Here is a 12,468-nt window from a genome sequence, read left to right as displayed (position 1 = left end):
GAAAAAAAGGTCACTGTGTGCAACAATAAATGTAACTATCAAAACATCAAAAATGTCCTTTCTAAACCTAACAAGGAGCTCTGGTCCCCGATCAGAACTAAAACTAGATATGAAATAAGGATAGCTACCCAGGCAAAAGACACTCATAAAGCTTCCTTTAGATGTTAGAAACATCAGAAAGAATGCTCAGCACCGCACAGAGCTAACAGTAAATGAGACCACATACTTCTTGAGGAGATAGCCAGTCTGCTAGCAGATAAATTTAGCTGTAAATTCCCCCCTTCTCTCCCTGTATTCCCAGATCACATACCCACCTCTACCTATCAAATCTCCCAAGAACTCAAAGCACTTTCCAAAGCAAAGAACATTGTTTCTATGGGACCAGATAACATACCAGGCTGCCTACTGACCATCTTGAAACATGACCTTTCAACCCCCTATAGAGGCTATTCAATATCAGTATACAAACAGCATTTGTGCCAGATGAGTGGTGGACAGCAAGACTAGTCACCCTGGACAAACATGGGGCATCAGTAGATCCAGGTAATTATAAACCGATACGCCTGACCAGCCTCATCTACAAGGCTATGGAGAGTATCATTCTGGAATTAATAACTAAAGATATAGGTAAACTTCAAGCTCTTGAACCAAGACAATTCAGTATTGTTAAGGGTAGAGATTGTGCCTGCTTAACCTGGTTGGCTCCTTTGAGAAATCTACTGTAGCAATTTATGAGGGAAAATCAGTACACATCTCATATCTAGACCTTGCAAAGGTGTTCAATGCCATTCCACAGTCCGGTACTGTTGATAAACTCTTCCAACAAACTGTTAATATCTACTTATTTTGTTGAATAGCAATTTGGCTTTAGGGTATGTGATTCTACCTCTTCCAAAAGACCTGTCAATTGTTGTGTACTCAAGTGTTCAGTCATAGGGCCACTCCTTTTTGGCATTTACATCTTGAAGGTCAAAGCTAATGTAAAGGGTATTTAGTTGACCAAATGTGCAAATGTCTGTATACTTAATGCCATCATAAACTCTCCAGAGGACACAAAGATTCCTCCAATAAAGCTTTACACAAACAAATAGTTGATGTCAAAACCATGGACTAACACCAAATGCCAAAAAATGTATAATAGCCTTCTTTGATATGCATAATTCCCCCTGTAGTAATCACATTGAAAACACACCCCTGAAAACTGCTTTGGTAGTAAGGGTCCTGGGGAATTATGTGGACATGAAACTGTCGTTCAATCGCCATACATCCGCAATTGTAAGAAAGTCCTTTTTCACTGCACAGCTTATTAGTAAAAGTATGGGGTCTACTAGGTTCAGGAGTGTGAACATTTTACTGTATTCAGAGCACTAACCAGGCTGATCATTGAGTTTAATGCTGCCTTCAGTATATACCAGTCCAAACACTTAACATAACTTGAATACATACATACAGATATTCAGGTGCAGGCATTAGTGCCCTTCTAGCCTGACAATATACCAAAACACTTGTTCTCATAAAAAAATGTCCAGGCTATTTTTAAACATACCTAAACTGCTGCTTGTGTCAATGTAATTTGGTAGTCTGTTCCATGCATCAGCTGCTCTCGCAGAGAACCAGTTAGTACACTTCTCATTCCTATAGAATCTTCCTTGTAAGTTGTCTAATGATTCTCTACTACTTTTTCATAACCACAAACATTCCTAGAGATAGTTATTTCTAAATGCCCTGTATAGCTGAATAAGATCTCCTCTTACATATCTATATGAGACACTGTACAAGTTCAGATATTTTTGTCTTTCATAATAACTTAAATTTTCACATCCACGGATGCCCTTGGTATATTCCTGCTGTACTCTTTCTTTCCAGTTTGCTCATGCATGGTTTCTTACAAGATTTCTATATTGTTCTTCCATACTCAAGTTTGGGTCTAATGTAATTAACAAACAATGACTTCATTATTTCTGATTTCCTAGACTACAAGTCTTTTTATACAACCTATAGTTGTGTAACTATCATTAACCATTTGGTTGATATGATTAGAAAAAATCAAAGCTGGATCTATCCATATACCCAGGTCTTTAAATGAATCTACAGTTTCAGTCACTGTGTACTTTATTAAATATTCACCTTTCAATTTATGTCTCCCAAATCACATATGCTTAGTTTTTGATGTAGTTATCAGCATATTATGATCCTATGCCCAAATGGTCAATTTAGTCCTTTTGCAGATATGCTCTCTGTGTAACACGTAATCATTTTACCCAATTTCAGGTCACCTGCACACAAACTGTAGAATACCTCTTATGAACTAACCTATCAAAAAGTAAGGGCATAGGACAGTACCCTGTGGGACACCCTGACTGTAACCAAGAATTTCACCTGTCCAGTTGCTGTATGATAGCTGCATGGCTTACAAACAGTACATGGCAAATATCTTTCTTATCAAGAGTGCATCAATACCTAGTTGTACTAATTTATTGATCAGTGTTTTGTGTATGACCCTGTCAAATGCTGAAGTTAAATCTATATAAATTACACCACAGCATAATTTTTCATTCATAGCTGTTATTATATTGTTATAGAACATTACGTTACAGGCAGTAATAGATCTATTTTCAACATATGCATGCTGATATATGGTTTTAAGTCCCAACCTATCCAGTTCTGAGAATAACTTATCCAATATTACCTTCTCCGTTAATTTTCTGCAATACGAAAGCAGACTTAAGGGTCTATATGACTCTCAGTTTGTCCTACTCCCCTTTCTCTCAAAGACAGGTTTAATAAGTGTGTATCTCCAATACTGAGGACTCTCCCCAAATTTATATGACCTACTAAATAATAAATATAATGATAATATAAGTTTTTCCTGAAGTGTTTTCAGGTCATTATTACTTATTCCATCTCCTCCCAGTGCTTTGTTTACATCCAGTTTGCATAGTTCTTTTTCAGTATAACCTATTTTGATTCCAGTATCTGAGGTTACCTGAATATTACTAGAACAACTTCTCACCCACTTTGTGGAGCCAAACTGTTTTGCATAACATTTTGTAAATGTATCTATAATCTGTTGTGTCTGAAAATAAATTTTAGGATCTACACGCAGTTTATCAATTTGTATGTCTTTACTCCTTCCACATCTTATATATCTATAAAATGATTTCCTATTATGCTCAGTATCTTTAAAAAATGAAATAAACAAGCTGGATAAACAAATTAAACATAGTGTGAGACACGATCAGGAAAATTTATATAAAGTTGTAGTATGATCTCTTTTCCATTTCTTATATTTTTGTCTCTCACCTTAGTCAGATATCTTGTTCTTATGGAAATATATCCCCCTGGCGTTGTATGCCTGGATCCTGATGTTAAACATTTTTCTAATTTTTTGCACACTAACAATTTCTCTTTTGGAAATTTTCACATTCCTTCTGCAGTTTCTCCACTGAACACATCACTCCAATTACATTTACATAGTGACTGTTCTACTTTCTCTTTAACTCCTGCCTCCATTCCTTCATATATCCTCCTAATTAACCTTATTGTATTAGGGAATGCAAATGTTTCCTTTGCCCTACTCTTAAATCCTAGTATATTCTGTCAAATACTTTCACTGCATCAATATCCACCAACAACAGTGGTATTTTCTTACATTCTGCCTCCCTCTAGATCATCATTGTTCTATTAATGTTATCAAATATATACCTCCCCTCCACAAAACCACACTGATACATAATGATCAAATTTGGCAACACCTTTGCCATTCTTTTATTGAGTATAGATGTACACATTTTATAGTCAGGGTTTAAAATTAAAATGGGTCTATACGAAGCTGGGTCTAATGAATCTTTACAGTCTTTAGGTATTACAGCCACCACAGCTTTCTTCCAAGATATTGGTGCTTCCCCTCCTAAGCCCTCCAGGTCTTTATCACTTTCTTCCCTCTTAGCTTCCAAACTACCACTGGAATACCATCTATTCCAGGAGACTTTCATGCAGATAGGTTATGTATCACCATTTGTATCTAATCTCATCCCATTTTAACTGTTAAATATATCAACTTTAGAGGTAAAAGAGTTTCAGCAATTAAGTCTTCTATAAATATTTTCATTTATGCTTTTTCTTGGTTTTTCCATTTCTTTGTTTTATACAAATTTTCATAAATTCTGAAATATCTCTAATACCGCTACAGGATCTCTGGTTATTTTTCTTGTTACAGGCTCCATAAGTTTGGCAACAATCTTTTCTTCTTTCTGTTGCCTAACTCATTGAGATAAAAGTTTTTGTGTTCTGGAATTATCAAAAAAAAAAAAGTTTCTTGGCAGCAATTTTTCTAAACTCATGCATATTATCCAGGTACTCCCTTGTTTTCTCATTAGCACTCTGCAGTTGTATATCTCCTTGTTCTGTGACACTCCCCTTATTCTGCAATTCTTTTAACTTTTGTCAGCCCCTCTAAATAATTCTTATGTCTTAACCATCTCTCTTTTATTTCTATGCATTTTTACACTTTCATTTTATCCTGCTCACTAGCTATAACCTTTAGAGGGGTCTATATTACATATTCAAAGTTTTCAAAACTTCAAATCCCATATGTTCGACAACATATAATCAAAGTTTGAAACTTTGAATATATAATAAAACATCAAAAAATAAATAAAACTTACCTTAATGCTCCAAGCAGGGGGGCAAGCCCCGCTGCACACACCCCTACTTAAATATACCAACTCCGAGATCACACTTCAGTGCAGAAAAGTGAAATTCTCCCATTCTGCACTGTACGGCACCGTTATATTTAACATTCGAACTTTTCAAAGTTTGATCATATGGTGTTGACCATATGATATTCAAACTTTGAAAAGTTCATTCATGTACTAGGAACCCCCTTTGGAGTACCTTAACTCCAACATAATTTCCACTACCCATTACTTAAATTCCTCTCTTTTTAATAGGTAGGTGGGGATGCATCAGTGTCTAATTTTCAATTCATTAACCTGCAATTTTGTTGTAGTTTTTATTGGTGCATGATCTGAAATAGTTTATTGGATGAGTGTCAAAGCTCTCAAATATACATGTTCCTGTGAAATATAATTTCTATCTAGTCTAGCCCAATTATTGTACCTTGGGTATAATATGTAAATTCTGTTTGGGTTGGTACTACTGAATTCAAGTCTTCTGTAACAAATATTTACCCTCTTTTGTTATATTTTCCCTTCTAAGGCCCCCAGATACATCTTCATTTTTGCAAATCAAAGTTCAGTCCTTACCTATAAGTAACGCTCCCTGCTGAAAGCTAATTATTTATTCCAAACATTTCTTAAGCTTCATAATCCCTGTTTTAGGTGGAATGACTCCATGCCAGCATAATCCTCATCCCTTGCCAGTAGCCCTTTCCAATCACAAATCTGCCATTATCTCTTTTTCCCTCTTCTATCAGTACTGGGGCTCCTATAGCAATTAATGTAAGTATTCCTTTGTTCCGGATATTCTGTTGAAAATCCATCCTGAAATTATTTTATCAAATTAACACGCTCAGTTCTTTCCAACTGTGTCTCCTGTAGCACTTCTCTTTGGATTCTGCATTTCTTAATATAATTAAATATTCTTTCCATTTTTATCTATACCTGTGAGACAATTCACATCCTAAGATAATATGGAAAGTGTAAAAATTATGATAAGAAGTCTTTATTTCCTCCTTTTATGTATGAGAGCTTTTTAAAATGTCTGTTTCCAACTTTTGTGATACATGCACCCACTAATGTTTGGCAGGTTGATCCTTTCTACAGTTTTTTTCTTATCATCTGCATTTAAACCTATGTCACATTTTACAAGACTATTGTTTTAATGAAAACACTCAAAAAACACACCCAATAACCCATTAACTTAACACAAACACAAAACTATGTACATCTTCAAATAATGAAGTTGATCTCTCCTAATAGGAACAATTGTTACAAATAGAAAGCTACAAACAAGGACTCATCTATCCTAAAGTTGTAGTTATCCATGCTAAGATGCATGATACTGCCTTATTTTCTCACATACACTAATTGTTTTTATCTTTATTCCCCTCCCTGATGGGAAAAACAACATGCATGCTTTCAAAAAGCATTAAATTTTAGCCTCAAAGAAACCAGTGTTTTGGCTTTTATTGCCCTGTAATCATGTCTCCGTGGAAAATTAATAAAAATGTAGCCTTTGGCTGCAAGCTTCTGAAGAAAGCTGAAACATTTATTACTAAAGGAAAACATTTCATTACATTCACTGTTCTCTTGTTTGTTTCCATTTAAAACTTGCCATTATATTAAGCCAAGGGTCTTAATCCAAACATTCACTTATGCAAATATAAGACAAAGTATACCAGCTCTACCTATATTATGATCTGTATACTTTTGCACTACATTCCTCACCTCAATAACACAAGATTGCAGCCTAAGAACTTAAACAGCCTTTTTTCGTTTTGCATTGTAATACCTACATTTCTTAACACTAAAAAAGAAGAAATAAAAAAGGCATCTGTTTACTTTAGTAACTTTGTGACTTTGTGACATACAATAATTAAATGTGTTATTATAAAACATGCAATTTATATCATACAAAGTATTAATTTCTTATTCTTAACAGGATTTCTTTGTTTTACATACAGGTAATATTTTCCTTTCTCTCTCCTCCCCTTAGTGTCCTTTCAAACATTAATGACATGAAGTGAGGCAAATACCTTTTACGTTCCCCACAAGTTTAAAAAGCCAACAAAAGTCTGTTCTTTCCACTTTTTCTTATACAGACATATTTCACAAATGTAATTAGTGAATAAATGTGAGATTACAAAGCATCAATCTTCAAGTTGCTGGTCATCTTCTTGTCCATTTCCATCTGCAAAATCCAGACTCAAGTTCAGTTCCAAGGAATTAGCAGTTTTTCTATTCAACTCCTGTGCTTTTCGAATCTCTCAAGCATTTTGCTTTGGAACAATGAAAAAGGTTTCACTGGCAGTCTGCAGATGAGCTTTATTACCAAAAAATGAGAAGTAGAGTCTCCTTCTGTTTAATGGCTCGCTTTTTGTTGGATAAAGTTTTGCATTTCCTCCTTAGCCTGTTCTGCATCAAATAATTACTTTGATCCCCCAACAAAAAATATTCTGAAGATAGCTGAACACAGCAACTTGAATCACACACCTGACCTGCATCTTGACATTCCCTGATTGCTGGGAAAATTTTATTTCTCTTCTACCAAGTGTACAGCAAAAAAAAAAATCTTTTTTCACAAGCGTTCTACTGTCTCCAAGTTTTAAGACTTTGCCCTTTGGCCACAGTTTTGTTAGGATAAATTCTTTTTGCTGTTAGAATTGCATCTTTACTAATACAGGTCTTGGATGTTTTCACATGGCAAGGTTTGAAGCATACACATAATGTGTCCTTTCCAAAAAAAAAAAAGATTGTGTTGTTTACATTTTGATTTCCATTATCTAGTAATTGCTTTTTTGGCAGCCAATGGAATTAAATTTAATAAGGCATTAATATGCGTAGGCAATTCAAATCTTGTATCCTAGCTCAAAAGAATCATTTCCTTAGTGACAGTCATTTGCTCCCCCAATATTTCTGACAGAGATTTTTTTAAGCAGCAAACTCATTACACCTCCAAAAATTTGTTCCTGCTTTCTTCCTCATCACACCAACAACATTTGCTTTCTAAATGAAGAAAAATTCTTTGGAGTCTGCTTGGGTATAAAAATACCTATGCAAACATTTCTGCAGAAAAATCCTAATCTTTCCAGACTATGTTGCACGCTGTGGAGCCATACATGTGTCCTCCCATTTTCCTTTCTAAATTGCTTTTCCAGTCTCTCTTCCCAATCTGTTAGGACCTCCTGTGATTGATTCTTACAGTTATCATGCAATATTTTGTATCTCCTAATACTTATCCACTTTTTAATAGCACCTTCTGTTCTGGATTTGACTAAAATCTCTACCACAGCAGTCTTTCACATAAGACTCCCCTATCCCTTTCTCTTTGCCTACACTCTGATATCAATCTCATGTAGCGAAGGCAGTCTCTAACATGCAGTCTAAACAACTTCTTCTTGACCCGTTTCATTTCCCTCTCTAGTTATTTGTCTCCATTACCTTGGTTCCTTTACCAGTTTTGCCTGATAAATGCCATCCCCCTTCTGCCTGTTTTCTGTACCCCTACTTGCAGTCATCTCTATTGGCAAAAATCTCCTTTCTACATTCGTGTGCTGACTTAGTTCTTGAAATATTTTCTCAACTTTATGAATATACACAAAAAATACTTCTGGCAGCATTTTATATCCTTCCATCTTCAGTACTTTCTTCCATATAAAATAGTAAATAGTAAACAACCACAACATAACCATGATCACCTACTTTAATTTGGATTGGTGAGGCAAAAATAAAGCTTCTTGTTGACACTTTCTCTTTATATCTCAGTTAGTACATTCTGATGCCAGGTTTAACCCAAAGCAAACAAATTCTCCATCACTATCCAACTGATTATGGGTATCCCTCACAGACACTGGGGAAGAATGTTTAGGTAGCAGTCTAAGTGACTACTCCAAAATACTGTCAACCCAGTCCTTTAACCCCCTCCATATAAATATGTACTAGAATTATCTGTAATTATTTATGAACACGCATTTGTCTCCCTTGAGCAACAACTATGTCAAATAGCCTGGACTTCATCCTTCATTTGTACTGAGTTTATATCAGCTATAACTACTCTCTGCAGCTTACAGACTCCAAACCAACACAAATTATTTTCCAGAAAAAATAAGACTTCACTATTCCAAAACCCCCTGTATGAGTCCTTAAGAAAACAAAAGAAATAGTTAAAGTTTGGAGACTCTAGAAAAGCATCTCTATAGCACATTTAAACAGCTAAAACCTAATACTAGAACAGTAACAAATGAGGCTGACATTGTGTATCTTAGAGCAATTCAGTTGAAACATACAGTAAAATTTTCCTTAAACCAATCGCATGCTTTATATGGAAAAGTTTCCTCAATGAAATGCATCTTAACAATTTCTTTACTCCCTTAATCAAAACATTTGCCAACTCGTTTAACTCCACCTTCAGGAACTGCCTGCCCTCCATAATCTGATAGAAATCCAACTCTTATATTTTAAAAAGTACATCTGATAAACCTAATACCCTGAGCACAATTACAGGCCTAAATGTCACATACAACATCATAAAATATTTTGCTAATGTGTACAGTCTGTCAGTAAAGTGCTATTCTTGCTTTTCAACCTCTAACTACCCAAATGGTCACTCACAGCTCTAACCATGTCACTATTCTCTATTATCTCCCCTACTAAAATAAGCCACCCTTCCAACACTTACTAATGTCGACCTCAGTGCAAATTATCGATCAGCCACAATTTGTTTTGAAAAAAAAATTCTCTACAAATGCTTATGTAGACTGAATCCTATACTCTCGTCATCCAAACAATACAGGTTCTTCCCCTTGTTTAGCACCATGGCTGTCACTTACACTCTTACAAAACAAATCCTCTCAAATATGGAATGAGGCCCTTTCATACTGAACTTTTATCTAGACTTTAACAAAAAGGCTTTTGAAAATATTGACCACAATCTACTTCTCTTACAACTTAATCAATGCAGTTAGTTTAAAAAAATATCTGTTCTTAGTTAAGAAATTACCTTAATAATAGAACTGTTATTGTTACCTTAAGGTCAGAACTACTCCATTATAGAAACCATTCCCAAAGATGTTCCTCAAGGAACAATTTTATGCCCACTTCTGTTTTCATTATTTATCAACAATCTCCTACAGCAATATAATGGAATGAAGAGATAAGTCAACAAGTAAAGGAGAGTATTACTGCTGAAACTGAATTCATCTTCAAGTCTTGGTGAGTGCCTTCATGAGGTGGACCCTGTTTTTCACAAAATCTCACCAAGACGACACTGCATAGAGAATAAATTTATATAGCATATATCATGGACAAAAGTACATTAAAAATCAAAAAAGATAACTGGGTGCACAACACCCAGGATAAAAAAAGTGCCCAATCCTGGTAGGTGCACTGATGCCGGGATTGGAAAAGATAACAGTTTAGAATCCTCTAAAATACAGAAACATTCCTACAATGGGGCCAGGCTAGGCCCGGGGGGTGGACCCCCCTGTTGTAGAAGGAATTAGTAGTCCACAAAAATCACAAAAACTGATAGGCCAAAGAAGAGCCACAAAGATGATAAAGTGAACTATTGAGGATAAGAAAGAAGTTATGTATTGTTACTATTATGCAAAAATACCAGAATTTCCAGACACAAGATATACAAAACAGTTAAGAGAGAAGTTAAAGGAAAGAAAAATACTTCTACAAGAAAAACTGTCAAAAGCTTCAAATAAAAATTTGTATTCATTAATACAAAAGATTTGTGAAAAAACAGTATATAGATCAAGAAACTTTGATCTGTTGGGAAAAAGAAGCATCTGAGGAAGTACAAAAATATAAATAATAAAACCTAAAGATTTTTGAAAAGTATAAAAAAGAAATATGGACATGGGAAAGAAAGAGAGATTTGATATGGTGCAATACCTCTGCAATGGAGTAAGCCAAATTAATCGATATAAAGAAGGTAGCCCCAAAGATATTTGAAGAGAAATACAGGCAAAGGGATCCAGATATGGAACATTTCACAATAAAAAAAAACATCACAAAGAGGGAATATAAAAAAAGAAGATTAGAAGTTAAAAGAAATAGAGGATGAAGTTATAGAGTGCCTGTGAAGTGAAGGATTTGGTGTAGAAGATCTAACACAAATTACATCACAGCATGATGGAGCGAGTTCCCAAAGTATGGAGAAGCAGGAAGATCAGGAGACATCTGAAGAAGAAATATGGACATGCAAAAGAGAGACTTAATATAGTGTAATGTTTATGCAAAGGTGAAAGCAAAACTAACAAATACAAAAAGAGCGGCACCAAAGATATTTAAAGAGAAATTCAGGCAAAGGAATCTGGACATGGAAAACTTTACAATACAAAAAATAAGAAGACAAAGAGGAAAAGCAGAAATGGAGATTAGTAATGGAGAAGTTAAAGAAATAGAAACTGAGGTTATGAAGTACCTACAAAGTAAAGGATTCAGTGTAGAAAATCTAATTCAGAAAGCACCAGAACAGGTTAGAGCAATGGATATCCAAATTAAGGGGAAGCAATTGGTCAGGTGCCATAGGAAGATATTTTGGAACCTTCCACAGGAAACCAGTATAAACATAAACAGCAATGGAAGGAACAGGAAACTGTGGAAACTCTGATGTAGTCAATGTTGAGGAGTGATAGCCCAGTGAGTTCCCATATGACAGAGCAATGGATGGCAAAGAATGAAATTGAAGAGTGTGTGCCACAAGAAGATGCCATAGAACTTTCTACAGAATGCCCGCAGGAAATGAAAAATAAAAAATGTACCCTCAAATTTAGAAGAAAATGAGCTAAGAGAAGAGTTGATTGATTTGACAGACATAGCTGGACATATTAAGATCAATGAAAGAAATAGACTGCAGAAGTCAGAAGTTTGATAAAACAAATGAACACAGTAATTAGGACTGTCCATAGAGATCCATAGGTTCATAGTTTCATAGGTTGGTACTAGGCTATCGGCCCTAGGGCCTATACAAGCCTATCCATAACAATTCCCTGGCTATTTCTTCCCACAGTATTTACTTCCTGGACCCCTGTCTAGCTGGGCGACTGACGTGATCCCCGGGGTAAATTTCCTTTCTCCCATCCCATGCAATATAACAGAAACAAACAGGATATATTACTGTGCAGCTAAATTAATAACTGATAAAGTTTTGCCACAAGAACACAGGGTAGTGAGGGAAAGGAAGGGGAGAAATTAAAAATCATCATGGAAGTATTGAATAGAGAAAACTATAAAGTAATTATGACTCCAACAAACCCACCAGCACAAACCACAAAAATTCTGGTCAGGCATAAATAAGCTGTTACATCCAGGCCACTCCAAAACGCCAACCCCAACAGGCTGTACCCATGACAATCCTAAACTTATTGCTAATGCCTTCAATACCTTCTTTACTGATGCAATCCAATCTCGAGCCAGTTCTTTACCCCCTGTTACCACTAACCTGTCACCCACTTTAACTAACTTGTCTCCCTCATTTCATCTACATCCTGTGCCTACATCTCTTATCTGCACCCTTCTCCAAAGACTTAAACCAGGCACCCCTTCAGCTGACCTCCTACCAGCTGAATATCTACAGAAATCAGCTAAAGTCATAGCCTATCCCATCTCCATACTTATAAACAGAACAATCACTGAAGGAACTATCCCAACTATCTGGAAAATCTCCCATATCATTCCTCTTCATAAGGGTGGTGACTCTAATGAACTCTCTAACTTTCGCCCTATAGCCCTACTCTCTCCACTAGTAAAAATAATGGAGAAGTGTATCCACCGA

This window comes from Protopterus annectens, chromosome 5.part0 (genome assembly GCF_019279795.1).
Source record: "Protopterus annectens isolate FY-2018-M chromosome 5.part0, PAN1.0, whole genome shotgun sequence".
In the NCBI taxonomy this organism is placed as follows: Eukaryota; Metazoa; Chordata; order Ceratodontiformes; family Protopteridae; genus Protopterus; species Protopterus annectens.
This window is presented reverse-complemented; position numbering follows the sequence as displayed.